The 16,576-nt window shown below is 38.8% G+C and overlaps 1 long non-coding RNA gene across 1 annotated transcript; it reads right to left on the reverse strand.

Moving 5' to 3' along the window:
• Positions 1–9,166: 9,166 nt before the first annotated feature.
• On the reverse strand, positions 9,167–15,241 carry LOC139354153 (uncharacterized). The gene is made up of 7 exons (XR_011605234.1): positions 14,911–15,241; positions 13,330–14,854; positions 10,278–10,327; positions 10,182–10,198; positions 9,582–10,122; positions 9,363–9,516; positions 9,167–9,301 (listed from the first exon to the last, which is right to left on the reverse strand). It is a non-coding gene; the product is annotated as an uncharacterized lncRNA (long non-coding RNA).
• Between the last annotated feature and the right edge of the window lie 1,335 nt (positions 15,242–16,576).

Consider the following 16,576-nt stretch of genomic DNA (forward strand, 5'->3'; position numbering starts at 1 on the left):
AACCTCTACTGTAAATAAAGCTATGAGTGTTCTTGGGTTTATAAAGCGTTGGTCTAAAGGATTTGATGATCCATACACTACCAAATTATTATTTACATCCCATGCCCGTCCTAATTTAGAATACCTTTCTTCCGTACAGTCCGTACAGAAACAATTTCTTCTTTTTACCTTACGTGGTTTGAACTGGGATCAAAACGTCAGGTTGTCTTCTTACTTGAGTAGATTGCTATTAATTAATTTGCCTAGTCTAGTAAACCGTAGAACTATGCTTGGTACTATTTTTATGAATAATCTTATTAGAGGCGATTTTGATAATGTAGATTTAGTAAGCCGCCTAATTTTCAATGTTCCTGTTAGACTAATGCCAAACTTCTATCCTATCAACTTGCCACGATTTTCATCTCATTTTAGTCAGCACGAGACCTTTCGCGTTCTTTCTGATAATTATAACAACCTATATCATTTAATTTAATTTTCTCAACCTCTGTCCCTGTATTAAAAACTAAAATCTTAACTCATTTGCTTTAGTCTTGTTGATCTATGTTTTGTCCTGTCCTTATTTGTTCTATGTACCTTCCTCGCGAACCGTATTTGCCCGAAATAAAAATGGGCCCTCGCGTAACAAGCACGTGCTTGGTGTCGTTTGGGCCACTTGTTTGTACTGCTCTTAGTGCATCAACGTTCAACAATAATAAATACAGATGATGAAATAGATGTTTCTTCGTAGTATGCTAAGGATGCGTCTCAGCTGATCAAGAACTACAAGGCGGCGGATTCGGGAGCAGTCAAGCTGCGAATCGTCCCGGATGGGGAAATCGCCCCATTTCGTCAATCCCCAAGATTTGCGATTGGCGAGGAGAAGGATGTCCTAAAGCAGATCGACGAATGGTTAGCTGCTGGAATCATTCGCACATCTACATCTAACTTTGCAAGCCGTCTTGTACTGGTGAGCAAAAAGGATGGCACACGGCGTATTTGCGTCGATTTTCGCAAGCTGAACTCAATGGTGTTGAGAGACTTCTTTGGTGTTCTTGTTGCCGATGACGTTCTGCAAAAGCTGCAAAAAGAGAGGTTTTTTACAGCGATGGACTTGGAGAATGGTTTCTTCCACGTGGCTATTGAGAAGGATAGCAAGAAATTTACACCACTCATCACTAAATCCGGATTGTACGAATTCAATAGAACCCCGTTTGGATTTCGGAACTCGCCAGCAGTTTTTATTCGCTACGTTAATTATGTATTCCAGAAGCTGATGAACAGGGATGTCCTCGACGTGTACATGGATGACATAATAATTCATGCCGAAACTGCAGAGCAATGGAGCGTTTGGCCTGAAGATAAAGTGGCGAAAATGTCACGTTTTGCAGAAGATTTATTTTTTAAACCACAATAGGGACGGAAACGTAAGGCCTGGGAAAGAAAAGCTGCGGTCAGCAAATTTTCGGTGCCGAAAAACGTCAGAGCAGTTCAAGCGTTTTCAACTGACCTGCTGCGAAAAGATGTTTGCTTTCGAATGGCCGAGCCGCAGATGAACGCATTCCAAAGTTTGAAGGACGCCTTGACGAAAGAACCCGTTTTAAAGTTGTATATCAGGGGGGCCAAAACAGAGTTACACACGGATGCATCAAAAGATGGATTTGCAGCGGTCTTATTGCAGTGGTTCGACGGTAGACTCCATCCAGTACAATATTTGAGCAAGAAGACATCAAAAGCTGAGTCCCGCCAGCACAATTATATCCTAGAAGCAAAGGCCGTTTATCTAGCGTTAAAGAAATTTAGACATTACCTGCTGGGATCGCCATTTAAGCTGGCAGGGGATAGGGGATTTAAGCAAACCGTACAGAAGGCGGATGTGCCAAGAGCTGTCACGCTGTGCATTGTTTATTTACAGGATTTCGAGTTTGCAGTTGAACATCGCCCTGGGGAACGGTTGAAGCATGTTGACTGCCTTAGTCGCTATCCCGACCGTGTGATGCTCGTATCCTCGGAGATCACAGTTCGGATCAAAGTCGCACAAGGAAAAGACGAGATGCTAAAGGCAATTATGGAAATTCTGACCAGGTGTCCATATAAGGGCTACAAGATGAAAGGTGGACTCGTCTATAAGGAGGTGAACGGCAACAACGAGAAGTTATTGTCGACGACCACAGTGCACGTCATTTTGCACTACAGAAAACTGTTCACGCTGTTCAACAAATGTATTGGATTCCTTACTTAGAACAGAAGGTTCAGCAGGTGGAGAACAACTGTGTGAGATGCATACTTTTCAACAAAAAACTTGGCAAGAAAAACGATTCTTAAGCTGTATTGATAGAGGTGATCAGCCCCTTCACACGCTGCATGTTGATCATCTAGGCCCCCCATTGATACCACTGGAAAACAGTATAAATACATTTTTGCGATGGTGGATTCATTTACAAAATTTATTTGGCTGTTCCCAACAAAAACTATAAGCTGCGAGGAAACGTTGAAGATGTTCAGGATTTGGTCGGAAATTTTTGGCAACCCTGTTCGGATAGTTTCGGACAGAGGCTCCGCTTTCACAGCCAACTCGTTTGCAGAACATATGAAGGAAAACGAAATCGAGCACGTTTGGAGCACAACCGGAGTTCCCAGTGAAAATGGTCAAAATGAAAGGGTAAATCGCACAGTTTTATCCATTATATTAAAGATTTCGGCAGATGAACCAGCCAAGTGGTTTAAAGCAGTGCCGGAGGTCCATAGAGCGGTTAATTCCCACGTATGTACATGCGTCAACTAAAAAGACACATTTTGAGCTGCTGTTTGGCGTGAAGATGAACAATAAGCCAATGGATCGTTTTTGTTTAAATTCAACAAGGATGTTAAATCTTCTAAAGGAGGGGCGAGTGACGTATACGCAAATACCCTGGATGCCAAACCCAACATACAACCTGTATATCCCTAGATAACCATTATTCCAGTTGTCAATAACATAAGTCCAGAGCCTACTATCGCGGTTATTCAAATCAATCCGACATAAGCATTTAACCCCTCAGACACAAATCTTTCCCACTCCTTCGTTCGGCGGCACCAGAATTATAAGCACTTCTCACGTCATCGAAATTAATTAAACAAAAGATGCAGCCTAGAAACCGTTTCATCGGGACACAGATTTGACCAATCAAAATTCTTTAATCAAAGTTTACTTTCGCTGCTCGCGTCGCTGTCACCGCTAAAAGCCATATTTGTAAGAATAATGCATTTTGTAAAATCAGTTTAAGATTGGGGATCTAACTTGAAAGAACTTTACCAATAAAAACTCCGCTGTATATTAAAAGAAAAATCGTTTTTTTGTATATACCCCGAAGCAATAAACATAATTTGTATGTGCCCGCAGCCTATGGGAATATGCTGACACTAGCACTTCCCATATATTAGGCTCTGAGGCGCGTTTCAAGATATCATATTTTTGTTGGCCAATTGAGTGTTTGCAAAACACAATGTTGCCAATATCTAGCTTAAATTCAGAATATTTTGTGTAAAATTTTGAGGTTGACTCATATCATATCAAGGAATTTTAATACTAAGTTCGGATCGCTCGGCCCGCACTGACGATAAGATTTTAGTAGCACAATACGTAGCTGATATAACGGACTTACCTAAAATCGTTTGGAGTCCATTTTAAAGTCACACTTAAAACAATAGTTCTGAATATGATAGACTAACAAATTTGAAAGAAAATCATTAGAATCAAAGGGGTTAAATGTGCATCACATATCTTGTCATACTTCTTTAATTAGAAATATGTTAATTATTGTAATCTTAATATATTAATATATATGCAATACGGAAATGTAGCATAAGCAGGCAACTGCAAGCCATTGAGGCCGCTCACAAGATCTTTAAAATATTAACGTACAATTGTTTAAAAAATAAGTGTTAATATATAATCGAATTGTATATTTTATGAGTCAAATTTAAAAACGACACACCTAATCTTGCTGCCCCTTGGCAGAACGTTCAAACATGAACACGTTTTATTGATATGTGTATATCTATAAATGTAATACTTATTTTACAATGGGGTCATTGATTGTAACCCGAACTTGGGTTGACCTGAGAAGGGTCAGATATCCTAGGCAAGCAAGCGATAGAGCACATCTGCTAAAAAACCCTAAAAACCCAAAGATAAGCAGGAATGTCTGCCAGGGTCATTAGATAAGCGTAAGTATAAGATTCTCATGTAAGCTACGTAAGAGCGAATAAAGAAATCAGTTTGAAATAGTAACTTAGAAAAAAAGACGTCCTTTATTTTGGTCGCGCTATTCAAAAATTTAAATTGCATTGCTATGTTTTAGCAAATATAAATGTTTAAACGAATAGATTCACAGCTTTCCCTCACACCCGTCTCCAACATCCAAGTAGAATCCCTTCAGTTCTGCAGTAGGGACGCGGTGACATGGCTCAAGGCAAAAAGCTTTTTTGTTTTTTTTTTGTGCCTAAAACGCTGTGCCGCTGTTGACGTCAGCAGAGAAGTCGGCGCAGCGTAGAAGACTGCCTACGAAAACGATCGTGCAACAAAGAGGGCAGATATTCGGAGCTTCCCTCTCTTTCTGTGTCTTCCCTTCAGTTCTGCAGTAGGGACGCGGTGGCATGGCTCAAGGCAAAAAGCTTTTTTGTTTTTTTTTTGTGCCTAAAACGCTGTGCCGCTGTTGACGTCAGCAGAGAAGTCGGCGCAGTGTAGAAAACTGCCTACGAAAACGATCGTGCAACAAAGAGAGGCAGATATTCGGAGCTTCCCTCTCTTTCTTTGTCTTATAATCTGCCTGCACTCGACGCTCTCATAGACAAATTTCGCCAGGTTCGTTATTTCTTTTGAGTCTCTCCGTTATGTTCGGCTAGCGACTAATGCGGAAAAATTTTCGTGGCGCAGCGACATATGAATGCCCTAATATTTTAGGAGCATTATTGTATATCGAAAAAAACAACTAATATTGTTTTATAAAAGTAAATTGAATTTACTTTTAATGTTATGCATACGTATTATACATTAACATTACAATATTATTTTTTAGTTAAGTTATAGAAATTTAGTTCGTTAGAATTTATTCAAATATTTAAAACATTTTAATAGTACCATTTTTAAAGAATTCATTTTGTATTTTTTACTCAAAAAAGTAAAAATTATGTAGTCGGATTTTTTTGCTTTAGAAACCCTTCAGTTCCAAAAAAAAAGTTTCACTTGTGAATCACCTTGTGAATCCCGTCGGACATGTCCTCTTGCACAAGTGAAGAACAAGTTTTTTTTTTTTTTAAATGTTTTGCTTTTTATTTATTGAATCTTCTCCCTTTGGATACTAACAATAAGTGTATCAAATCTTAGACTAATTAATCTAACTCACAGTCATATGACTGATGTTGTGCTAAAGGGGCCCGAAAGTTATAGCTGGCTTAGCAGGTCGTTGCGTTGTAGACGGGATCGGCTGGAAACCCTAGTCAAGCCTCTTGCGAGGCGATTGGGGTGCACAGAGAGTTTTTCGTTGTAGGACGCTTTTTGTTTGTCTATTTCATCTTTTACGGTAAGAATGCTTAGGTCCCTGTGGATGTTTTGGTTGCGAATATACCATGGTGCCCCAGTGATAGTTCGCAGGATTTTCGATTGAACGCGCTGTATAATGTCTATGTTGCTTCTGCTGGCGTTCCCCCATAGCTGGGAGCCATATGTCCAGATGGGCTTGAGAGTGGAGTTGTAGAGCAAAACCTTGTAGTCCAGACGCAGGGGCGAACGGATTTTGATCCGCCAATCAGATAGCCACTTCTCTACTACGAGGAGGTGGTTTGCTAGTTGTGTTGTGGCTCGGCCTGGGCACCTCGAGCGACTTAAAATTGCGGTGTCGTCAGCGAACGCAGATGTTGTTAGCTGCTCGTTTGTGGGAATATCCGCTGTGTATAGGAGGAACAGAGTAGGCCCTAGAGCGCTTCCTTGCGGGACTCCAGCTTTGATAATGTAGTCGTCGGATGTTGTTGTATTGCACCTTACTGCGAAGGTCCTGTTGTATAGATACGACTCAAGAAGCTTGTGAGTGTAATCAGGTAAGTGTGTTTTGATTTTGTGCATGAGGCCATCTAGCCATACTCGATCGAAGGCTTGAGATACATCGAGGAATATTGCGCTGCAGTATTCCCGATGCTCAAAGGATGTGCTTATTTCTGATGTTATTCTGTTAACTTGTTCGATTGTTCCATGGTTTTGACGAAATCCAAATTGATGAGCAGGGATAACATTGTATGCTCCTAGATATGGTGTTATGCGAGTTAGAAGGCATTTTTCGAACAGCTTAGACAGACACGATAATAAACTAATTGGTCTGTAGGATGACGGAATTGTGTGGTCTTTTCCGGGCTTCGGTATCATAATGATAATAGATTTTTTCCATTTTTTCGGATAGTAGCCGAGAGTTATAATCCCATTGAAGAGCTTACAGATAACCTCAATGGCAGAGTTTGGAAGTTCAATTAACATTTTTGGGGTTATTTGGTCACCGCCAGGGGCCTTTTTTGGTTTCAGTTCCCCAATGACTTTCGCGATCTCCTTTGGTTGAAACAATGGTGATAGGGAAATAGATTCAGATTCGATTTGTGGTAGGAAAAATGAACCAGTGGCAGGGTTCGGCTGGAAGACGTTTCTTAGATGTAAAGCAAAAGTTTCGGCTCTATCTTCGTCGCTGCGGGCCCAGATGCCAGATGAGTTTCTTATCGGAGTGACTGTTTCGATTGGAGAGCTCAGATTTGGGTGAGCCCTCCACAGAGGATGTTTTGTACTGGTTGGCGATAGTTTTTTAATATACTGCAGCTGTGCATTTTCTGTTTCTTGCTTTAGAGCTCAATTTAGTGAGCGAGTGGCTTCCTTAAGACGTTGTTTTGATGACGGCGATCTGTTGGTTTGCCATGCACGTCGCAGGCCCCTCTTTTCTAGGACTAACCGTTCAATTTGCAGATTAGTTTTGAAGTGGTTGGTTTGCACGTCCCTGCCTTGTGGTGTTGAGATAGTGGCTGCCTCCACGAATACTTCTTCAAGAGCATCGGTAGAGCAGTCGATGTCCGCTTCGATGTTGAAGTGAGGGGTTAATTTGATGTGTGAGCTTACATACTTTTTATATTTTAACCAGTTGGTTCTGTGCGACGTCAGCCTGAGGGGGTGATCTGTGGTTTTTGTGCTTTGAAGAAGAGTTATTAGCACTGGCGAATGGTCTGACGACAGGTCCGAAAGCGCTTTGGCGCTTATTATATTGCGGGGAATGTTTTTTGTCACCGCAAAGTCTATTAGGTCTGGAACTTTCCTGGGGTCTGTTGGCTAGTATGTGGGGCTGCCAGGGGAAACATAGTCTAATTTGTTGTTCGGTTTTATGATTGCATTGTATAATTGCCTTCCTTTGGGAGTCACAAGGCGTGATCCCCAGTGCGTGTGTTTGACATTATAGTCCCCAGCAGCTATAAAGCGCTCTCCAAGCAAGTTGTAGTCCATGAATTGTCCTTCAGAAATTGTAAAGCGAGGCGGGCAGTAGACAGCGGCTATGGTGAGGTTTCCGTTGCCTGACTGCACTTTGATAGACGTGGCTTGCAAGTAATTAGTTGAAAGCCTTTGGTGAAAGTGGTACTTGATGCGTTCCCTGATTAGGATGCCGGTTCCGCCGTGGGCCTTACCATCTGGATGGTCTGTGCGGCCTCTTATTTGGAAGTTGTATTTGTTTGTGAGGTGCGTCTCTACCAGTAGCATAATGTCGATATGATTTTCATTAAGGAACTGTGTTACTTCAAGGTTGTGCCGTGAAACGCCATTGGCGTTCCACATTGTTATTCGTAGATTTGCCATCTGATTATTTGGACTGCTTAGCTGCAAGTAGCTGTAACACCATGTTCTGGTTTTGAACCAGTGTTTGCATGGTCGTTTTCATGAATGACATGAGTTCCATCATACTTTGTTGCATGGTGACCATCATAGTTTCCAGAGTGCTTTGCGACTGTTCTTGGATCTGCTGAGCGTTTCCTAGATTAGACTGGAGTGGGTTTTCCGTCCCCGATCGAAGGGCATCGGCGTATGAGAATCCCTTCTGGGTATTTAGTTGACCAAAGGAGGATCTTGCAGCCGTGCCGAAAAATACTTCCGGCGTCGTACGCGAGTAAGTGTACGCATTTTGGGTATTCTGATGACGCGTTACTATCACTTTTCGCATGCGGTCATTCTTCTCCTTGTAGATCGGACAGCCCCTGTAGTTTGCTGTCTGGTTACCTTAGCAGTAAACGCATTTTTTCTATTTGGGGTCTTCTTTGTTGGCAGGGCAGTTAGCCGAATTGTGGAAGTCTCCACAAGCTACACAGACTGTTCGAAGCGAACAGTATACCCTGTTGTGTGCATACTCCTGACAATTTGTGCATTGCACTGGGTCGTTCCTTTTATGTGGCTCTTCCACGTTAATTCTTCGGTGCAATAAGTATTGCAGGTTATAAATGGGGTGCACTTCATTTTTCTTCAAGAATCTGCTGTCTGGCTCCAGCTCGACCCTGAAGAGTGGTTGCGGCTCTTTTTTCCTGTTTATAATGTTACTGACGTTCTTTGCAGAAAACCCTTTTTTCTTGAGAGCATCGATAACTTCCTTGGCGGTTACGTCGGGCTCGATTCCTTTTATTACCACTTGCAGGCCCTTGCTGCTTTTTAGTTGGTACGTGTAGTAGCTTTTCCTAGCTTCCTCCAGGTATTTGGATACTGCTCGGAAATGTTCTTCAGATTTGGTTTGAAGCTTGGTTTCATGGATATCCCCTTTTGTGACCGGAACAACATGAAAGTTTCCGTCTCCGGTCAGCGCAACAATTTTGTTGACCAGGGCGTTCGAGATTTTCTCCCTAACAAGTGACGCTCCATATAGAAAATTGTATGGGATGTCCGCATTTTCACAAGTGAAAATTCAAATGAAAATTTTTCGCAGTCCCACGGGATTTCACTTGTTCCTTATACTTATTTTTGGTATGGCCAAGTGAAATCACTTGTGAAAGTCAAAACTTTTCCATAAGTTTTCACTTATGACTTCACTTGCAAGTGACACTTTCCAAGTGAAATCACTTGTGAAAATCAGAATTTTTCCAATGAGTTCAATTATGAATATATAGAATTTAAAATGCATACATATTTAATTTCATTTTAGTTAATTTTAATTATACGGTATTATTTAAATTTTCACAAATTTGACTTTTATTATTTCGGTTTTTTTGTTTGGTGAGATTATTTTTTACATTTGTCATAGCAAACATTTGTCCGGGTCCTCGGAGTCCTTGGCCAACGCTCCTGAAAAAATGTAATGGCATATGTTTAGAAATGCGTTTTATTTGCTTATTTGTATATTTACCTTTAAGAACTCCGTAAAACCCTATATGGGATCGGAGGGACTTTTTCCCGTTGGACCCTTCCAAATTGTAGGTATTAATCATTTCTTCGGCTATGACCAGCTTGAACCTCTTTGACAGCGGTTCGCTACCAAATATTTTGGATATTTTCTTTGTCTGCAAATAAAAATAAAAAAGAAACATAGAAATGCAAAAACAAGTCGGCCTTTCTCGATACTTACGTAAAAACCGATGAGCTCCGGGGTCAAGGAATTTTCGAACGCATCTAGGTCCTCTTCCGTTTTTTAACGGAAACGGTACCGCGCCCCCTAATCTCCTTGTCTGGAGCGAACGATACCTTCCAAAGCGCGGTGACTTCCGCCACTTTGTCCGCCAAAATGTCGAGCTTCTGCGATATTACAAAGATCTCCCTGCGGGTTTGGCGAACCTACTCTGAAATTTTAATTTGTATATATTACAAACAATAAATAAAACATCAAATAGACTAAAAATAGTAATCGCCCTGATTTTCAGAAATTTGTCGTCAATGGCGATTTATTTTATAAATTTAGAGTACGATACATTTTCAAGCAAAACGGCCGAATACTATTTTTAGTGTAAGTAACAGTATTAATATTAAGTAGTATTCGTATTTATCGTCCTTTAAATTTATAAAATAAATCGCCATTGACGACCAATTTCTAAAAATCAGGGCGATTACTATTTTCAGTGTAGGGTTATAAAACATTCCTTTTAACTCTGCCATTTGCCGTTCAGTTGAATCTTTAAAAAAAATAACAACAATTAGAAAATTACACAGTAACACAAATTTATTAACTCACAGAGGCCGATGGGGTTTCTGTAAAAAAAAATATTTTATTAATGCAATCACTATGGATATTGAAACAAGAAAATCAATTTCTTGTGTTTACACTTACCTTCCAAATCAAACTGGACTCGACACACTTTCGATTCTGGCTGAGACATACTAATTTAAAAATGATTAATATAAACAAAAAAATAATTAAATCAAATATAAGTAAAAAATTAAAAATTAATCAAATTATAAAAAATAAACAAACATAAATGAAAATAATAATAAACAGAAAGTAAACGACAACTGTTAACAACGAAAATATTAGTAAATAGTTAGAAATAAATGAAATTATAAAAAATAAACAAAAATAAGGGAAAATAATAAGAAAAAAATTAAATAAACAATAATTGTAGGTAAAGAAAATTAAAAGAATAATAAATAAAATAATACAAGTGCCGTTTTTTTTTTTTGGTACTCGAACCAAGGTAGGTGAATCTTCGAAAGATATTTAAAGCGCCGTCGCAATAAATATACCCGATTCATAATAAAATTACGCCTACGGACTAAACACCTCCTTTACAAAAAAAAAACTAAAAATCCAATTTTAAAAAAAATGCAAACATGGAACTACTACTATTTTTTCTAAACCAGGAATGGCTACCGCATTTCTTCTAAATTCCATTATTGAAAATCTTTTTATACTAGAAGGCACTTACAAATTAAGTAAATATATACCTAGGCCAGAAGAATTCATTGGCTCAATAAAAAAACTGTCCCTATCTTGCAATTCCCTTCCATTAATAAAAATTTCCCCATCTACCTCTTCAAAAGATTCTATTTGAATTGGAACCTCATCTCCTACAAAACAAAAATTGTCTGGTTGCCTATCACTAAGTGTGCAGTCGTTCATTTTAAGATTTCTGCCTACTAGTTTTATTTGTTCTTCTGCTGGGGCTACGTATTTTTCTTCGACCATCTTCCTAAATATTTGTTCTAAGATATGAAATTTTTTTTTAACACATTTTTTAAGGAGCTGCAAGTAATTCTCAAAGGAGTTAAAAGATCCTGAAACCAGATTTCCGACTTGATTAATAGTATCTCTTACATGAAGTAAGCCGTGGACATTGTAAGTCACACTTTTTGCTCCAAATACAATGGGGAAATTTTCAACAAATAGATTTAATATTTCTTGAGCATTTTCAATATTATTTCCCCGTTGCTTTTGCGAACAGAGCAGTCTATATGCGCAGTGCAGTAATAAAAATAAATAATACTGGTCATCAAATATTGAATCTTTAAGAGCTACAATACCAGTGTATAATAAGAACTGCCTAAACTCAGTGCTTTTCCAGTTAGAAAGCTCTAACAGTCCTCGGCTTCCTTGCAAATTCCCTAGGTATAAAAGTTCGCATTCACATTAATTTAGCGGAAATATTGTTTTGGTTTTGTTTTGAAACTTTATTTATGACTTTGTTGTAATAAATTCGTTTTAAAAATTTGCGCATTACCCCCAACTCAAAAAGATGCATACAATCTAAAGGAACTTGGGTTATCATACGAACACCAAGCGTTTCAAAAGCGGACGGACTATTCAAATAATCTTTGCTGTGATGGTTTGGATAAATTCTGTTCGCAAAGTCTTCATCAGTAATTAACTGACTAGCAACAGTACTGTATGTTAATGTACCATCTACTTTGCGACCAACCTGAAGACATTTGGTACAGCCGTGACTGGATGTATGTCCAGGGGTTCCTGTAACAAATGCCCTTGCAGGTGCATCAAAAGAAAGAAGAAAGAAAGAAGAAAGAAGATTATAAAAAGATCGGACAATTCACTAGTACATTTTGACATGTATTGAACACAATTATATGGTTTATTTTTAGATGAAAAAACTCCTACTGGAAAAACGGGGCATTTATTAATATTATTAACTCGAACTAAAATAGGCCACAATTGTGCACGAGAGCTCTTACTTAAGGGAAGACCGTCAATATAAACGTCAATACTTAAAACTTCTGGTAGTTCTGCTACCACAGATAATTTTACTAATTGCTTCGATAAGCCAATATGCAAATAGGAACCCCCATCTATTTCCGTAATATCTGGTGTATTCCTGCATTTAAATTTATAAAAAGGCCTAACATATAAATTTTCTTCATTTAAAATTTTGATTAGATCTATAGCGCAACTACGAGTTGGCTTGTGCTTTATATACCACTGCTTCAACTTAAAATTTAAGTCTCCCTGATCGGACTCAATGTTTTCTATATCTTCCTGATTAACTTCTACATTATCTTGACAGCCTAATAAATTTTCCTGATCTACATCTAAATTTTCATGAACTTTTAAATTTTTCTCACCTAACTCTAGATTATCCTGACCTACTTCTAAGTTTTCCTGATCAGCTTCAATTTCCTCGTGATCCCTAATTTCGTCAATATGTACGTTCGAATTCTCTTCAACTAACCTTAATCTTTCACGCAACTGATCCCTTTCTCTTTTAATTAATCTTCTAACCTGACGAGAACCTGGCATTTTTATAAAAAACAAAGGTATTTGTAAGATGAGACCTGGAAATCAAAATATGGCATTACACTTTTGTTTTAATATAAAACAATATATACCAATAATTATTTTTTTTATTACATAAATAACAAATTGATATAATTAAATTGATAACATTAGTTATATTAATTGGTAATTTTCAGTTTTAATATTATTATATAATTTAAAAGATTTAATCATATTGTTGTTAAAAATATGTAAATAAAAATGAACAAATGAGACATTTACAATAATTATTTAAAATGAAATGGATTTATCTATAATAATTATTTATTTAATTTCAATAAATTGATAAATGAATAATTATTTAAATATTGTTTATACAATTTTAATAAATTGATAAAAATAAATAATTACTTATTTATCAATTTATTATAATAATTATTAGTTATTATTATAATAATTATAAGTTATTAAAAACGTGCACAAAGGATTTTTTCTTGTTATGTAATTAGATCCGTTATGTAATTTATTTTATTAATCCACTTTCGGACAATGGAATTCGATTTTTTGGGTTATTTTGTCAAACGCATAAAATAGTTTTTAAACTAACGTACCTTTAAAGTCAGTTTAATGCACAACGTATGAGACTTAACCTAACACTTACCTGGGTTTATAATTTTAACTTTAAGACACGTTGTTGGTAAGCTGATGCGCACAATTCAAATCGATGCTTCTTTTGCAATCACTTTACTTAATTTCTTTTGCTTTCTCTTCGCTGTTGGCACGTGCCACTGCACTTATACCCTTTCTAGATGAAATATATCCGACTATGTCATTTTTACTTCTTAAGTAAAAAATACAATATGAATTTCTTTTAAATGTTTAATATTAACATTTTTAAAAAATGTATATTGTATAATAGTTTTAAATATTGAAATCAATTTTAACGGTCTAAATTTCTATAACTAAACTAAAAAATTATATTGTAATAAAAATGTATAATAAGTAAACATAACATTATAAGTAAATTCAATTTACTATAATCAAATAATTTACTTTTATAAAACAATATTAGTTGTTTTTTTCGATATACAATAATGCTCCTAAAATATTAGAGTATTCACATGTCGCTGCTCCACGAAAATTTTTCCGGCGAAATCTTAGTTGCTAGCCGAACATAACGGAGAGATGCAAAAAAAACAAGGAAGAACGCTATAGTCGAGTGCCTCGACACCCGTTACTCAGCTAAAGGGATCAACGGGAAATGGAGATATGCAAGCAGCAAAGCGAGATTTAAATACGCCACCTACCGGCGGTAGACAGATTTAAGCGTTCTGGGCGTTAGAGTGGGCTTGGCAAATTTTCTTTTTGATCAATCGATAGGTATTGACGAGACCAACACATTTCAGTTAAAATTTTTTATCTATCATGGAAACTGTGGGCGTCACAGGTTTGGGCGGTTTGTGGGCGTGGCAAACTTTTCTTTGGGTCAATCGATAGGTATTGATGAGATTTATTCTAGCGTCAAAACTGTAGGAGCCACAGTTTTGGGCGGTTTGTGGGCGTTAGAGTGGGCGTGGCACATTGCTGAAACAAACTTGCGCTGCGTAAGAAGCTCAGGAATCTTCACGCCAAATCTCAATAGCCTAGCTCTTATAGTTTCCGAGATCTCAGCGTTCATCCGGACGGACAGACAGACGGACAGACGGACATGGCTAGATCGACTCGGCTAGTGATCGTGATCAAGAATATATTTACTTTATGGGGTCGGAAACGCTGCCTTCTGCCTGTTACATACTTTCCGACGAATCTAGTATACCCTTTTACTCTACGAGTAACGGGTATAATAAATGGAATGTTCAACGAATGTTTTTATTTATCTAAATTAGTAGCTTAAGGTTTCCTTCTCGTCCCACGGATGCTTCGCATTCTTTTCCGTGCCACCGCAGTCCAGCTCCGTGTCCCAATGGGCATACTGGACCTTGAGGAAGTGGGAGAACGGGGTTGATCCGCTGATGCTGCATGAAGTCGCCCAGCATCCTGGCAGTGGCTGGCTATGGCTTCTCCAACTGTTCCTTAGCGGGCGCCCTATTTTCCTCCTCCCTATAGAAGCCAGCGGGTCCTCCATCTCCGCTTAAGCTGCCAAGTAGTGGTGGTGGTATCCGGAGATCGTATTACTGGTGGTTCTGCTAAAAAGATACTTCTATTAGTACAACGCAACCAAATTCTTTTGGCCAGCTCTTACTTTCCTTGCGGGGACGCGCCCGGCAGGATGTCCATGTAGAGATCGAAGTCCCACTCGGCATGTTCCTTCCTACTGGGATTCTTTAGTGGATCTCATCCAGCACTTTAACTATTCAGCGAATTCGCCCATTTTGTGGAATTCCTTCCTGTCGGTGAAATCCCACAATAAAGGGCATAAGCTTGGATTTGACGTCCTATTTCATCTGCCCTGACCTCCTGCATCCGACTTTGGGGTTTTCCTTCCATTTTTAATTTTTAGTTTCCACATCGCCTTTGTACGAACACCGCCAAAGATTAAATTTCTTATACTTTGCGCCGCGGCTAACGGCGTTCATCGAAAATTCACTCGATAAATCTGGTATTTTTTCTGGTATTTCCTTAGCTCATCTGAGTACCGCGCTGAAAAACAGACCCGACGAAAAGCGTTAGCCGCGTTTCTGCCTCTCGCTCACTCCTATGGTTAGCTCGCGGTTTTCGTCGATCTGAGTACTACGCTTAATAGCAAGATTATTTCATGCGAAAGCCTAGTACTCAGATCGGCTAAGAGTTTCACAAGTCGAAAAACCTTATTATTAGTTTTCAAAGTTCACCCGCAATGCATGTGGCATGGTCTTACTTTCAAGCAGATGGGCTTGTTGCCAAACGGAAAACAAATCAATTGGAGCAATTAAAAAAAAAAGAGTCTGCTGGTGCCCAAAGAAGTTAAAATAAAAATAAATGAAATGTTCAACAAATGTTGTTATTGTTTAAGGCTTCCTTCTTGTCCCACGGAGGCTTCGCTATCTTTCCCGCGCCATCTGCAGTCCAGCTCCGAGTAGGCTGGCCAATAATGGCTGGTGATGGCTCCTCCAGCTGTCCCTTAGCGGGCGACCATATTTTCTCCTCCCTACAGAAGCCGTCGCGTAGCTATCAAGTAGCTGGTGGAGGTGGAGTCCTCAATGGAGAGCTCGTCGGAGATCGAACGACGTCCCATGTTCCTTCGCACTGGGACTCTTTAGTGGATCTCCTCCAGCGCTTCAACTGTTATGCGGATTTGCCCCGTTGTGTTATTGCTTCCTGTCGGTCAAATCCCACAACAATGGGCAACAGCTTCGATTAGGTGTCCTTTTCCTTTGCACTGATCTCCTTTAGCCATTTTTGGTGTTTTTCTTTAATTTTTAATTTTTAAGATCCTAACCGCTTCTGCACGAAGACCGCCAAAGATTAAATTTCTTATTCCTGGGCTGCGGCTAACGGCGTTCATCAAAAATTTACTCGCGAAATCCGGTATTTTTTTCTGGTATTTCCTTAGCTCATCTGAGTACCGCGCTGAAAAACAGACCCGACAAAAGGCTTTAGCCGCCTGTTTGCCTCTCGCTCACTCCTATGGTTAGCTCGTGGTTTTCGTCGATGTGAGTACTAGGCTAAATCGAAAAAAATATTCGGTTTAATTATCGCTCACACCTTTTTCCACCGGTCCGGAATCTCTGTCAGCTGACATTGATCAAATGCATGAATTCGTCCGCGTCGCATAAAGAGGAGCAAATTTTATTTCACGCTTTTAAGAAATCATGAAACCCTTAGCATAAACACAGTATGTTAGGACTACGATGATATTTTTCTTAAAAATGAAAAGAAAAACCTGTATTTATACCCGTTACTCGTAGAGTATGTTCTAAAGATGCATG

Source organism: Drosophila suzukii, assembly GCF_043229965.1.
Source record: "Drosophila suzukii chromosome 2 unlocalized genomic scaffold, CBGP_Dsuzu_IsoJpt1.0 scf_2c, whole genome shotgun sequence".
Classification (NCBI taxonomy): domain Eukaryota; kingdom Metazoa; phylum Arthropoda; class Insecta; order Diptera; family Drosophilidae; genus Drosophila; species Drosophila suzukii.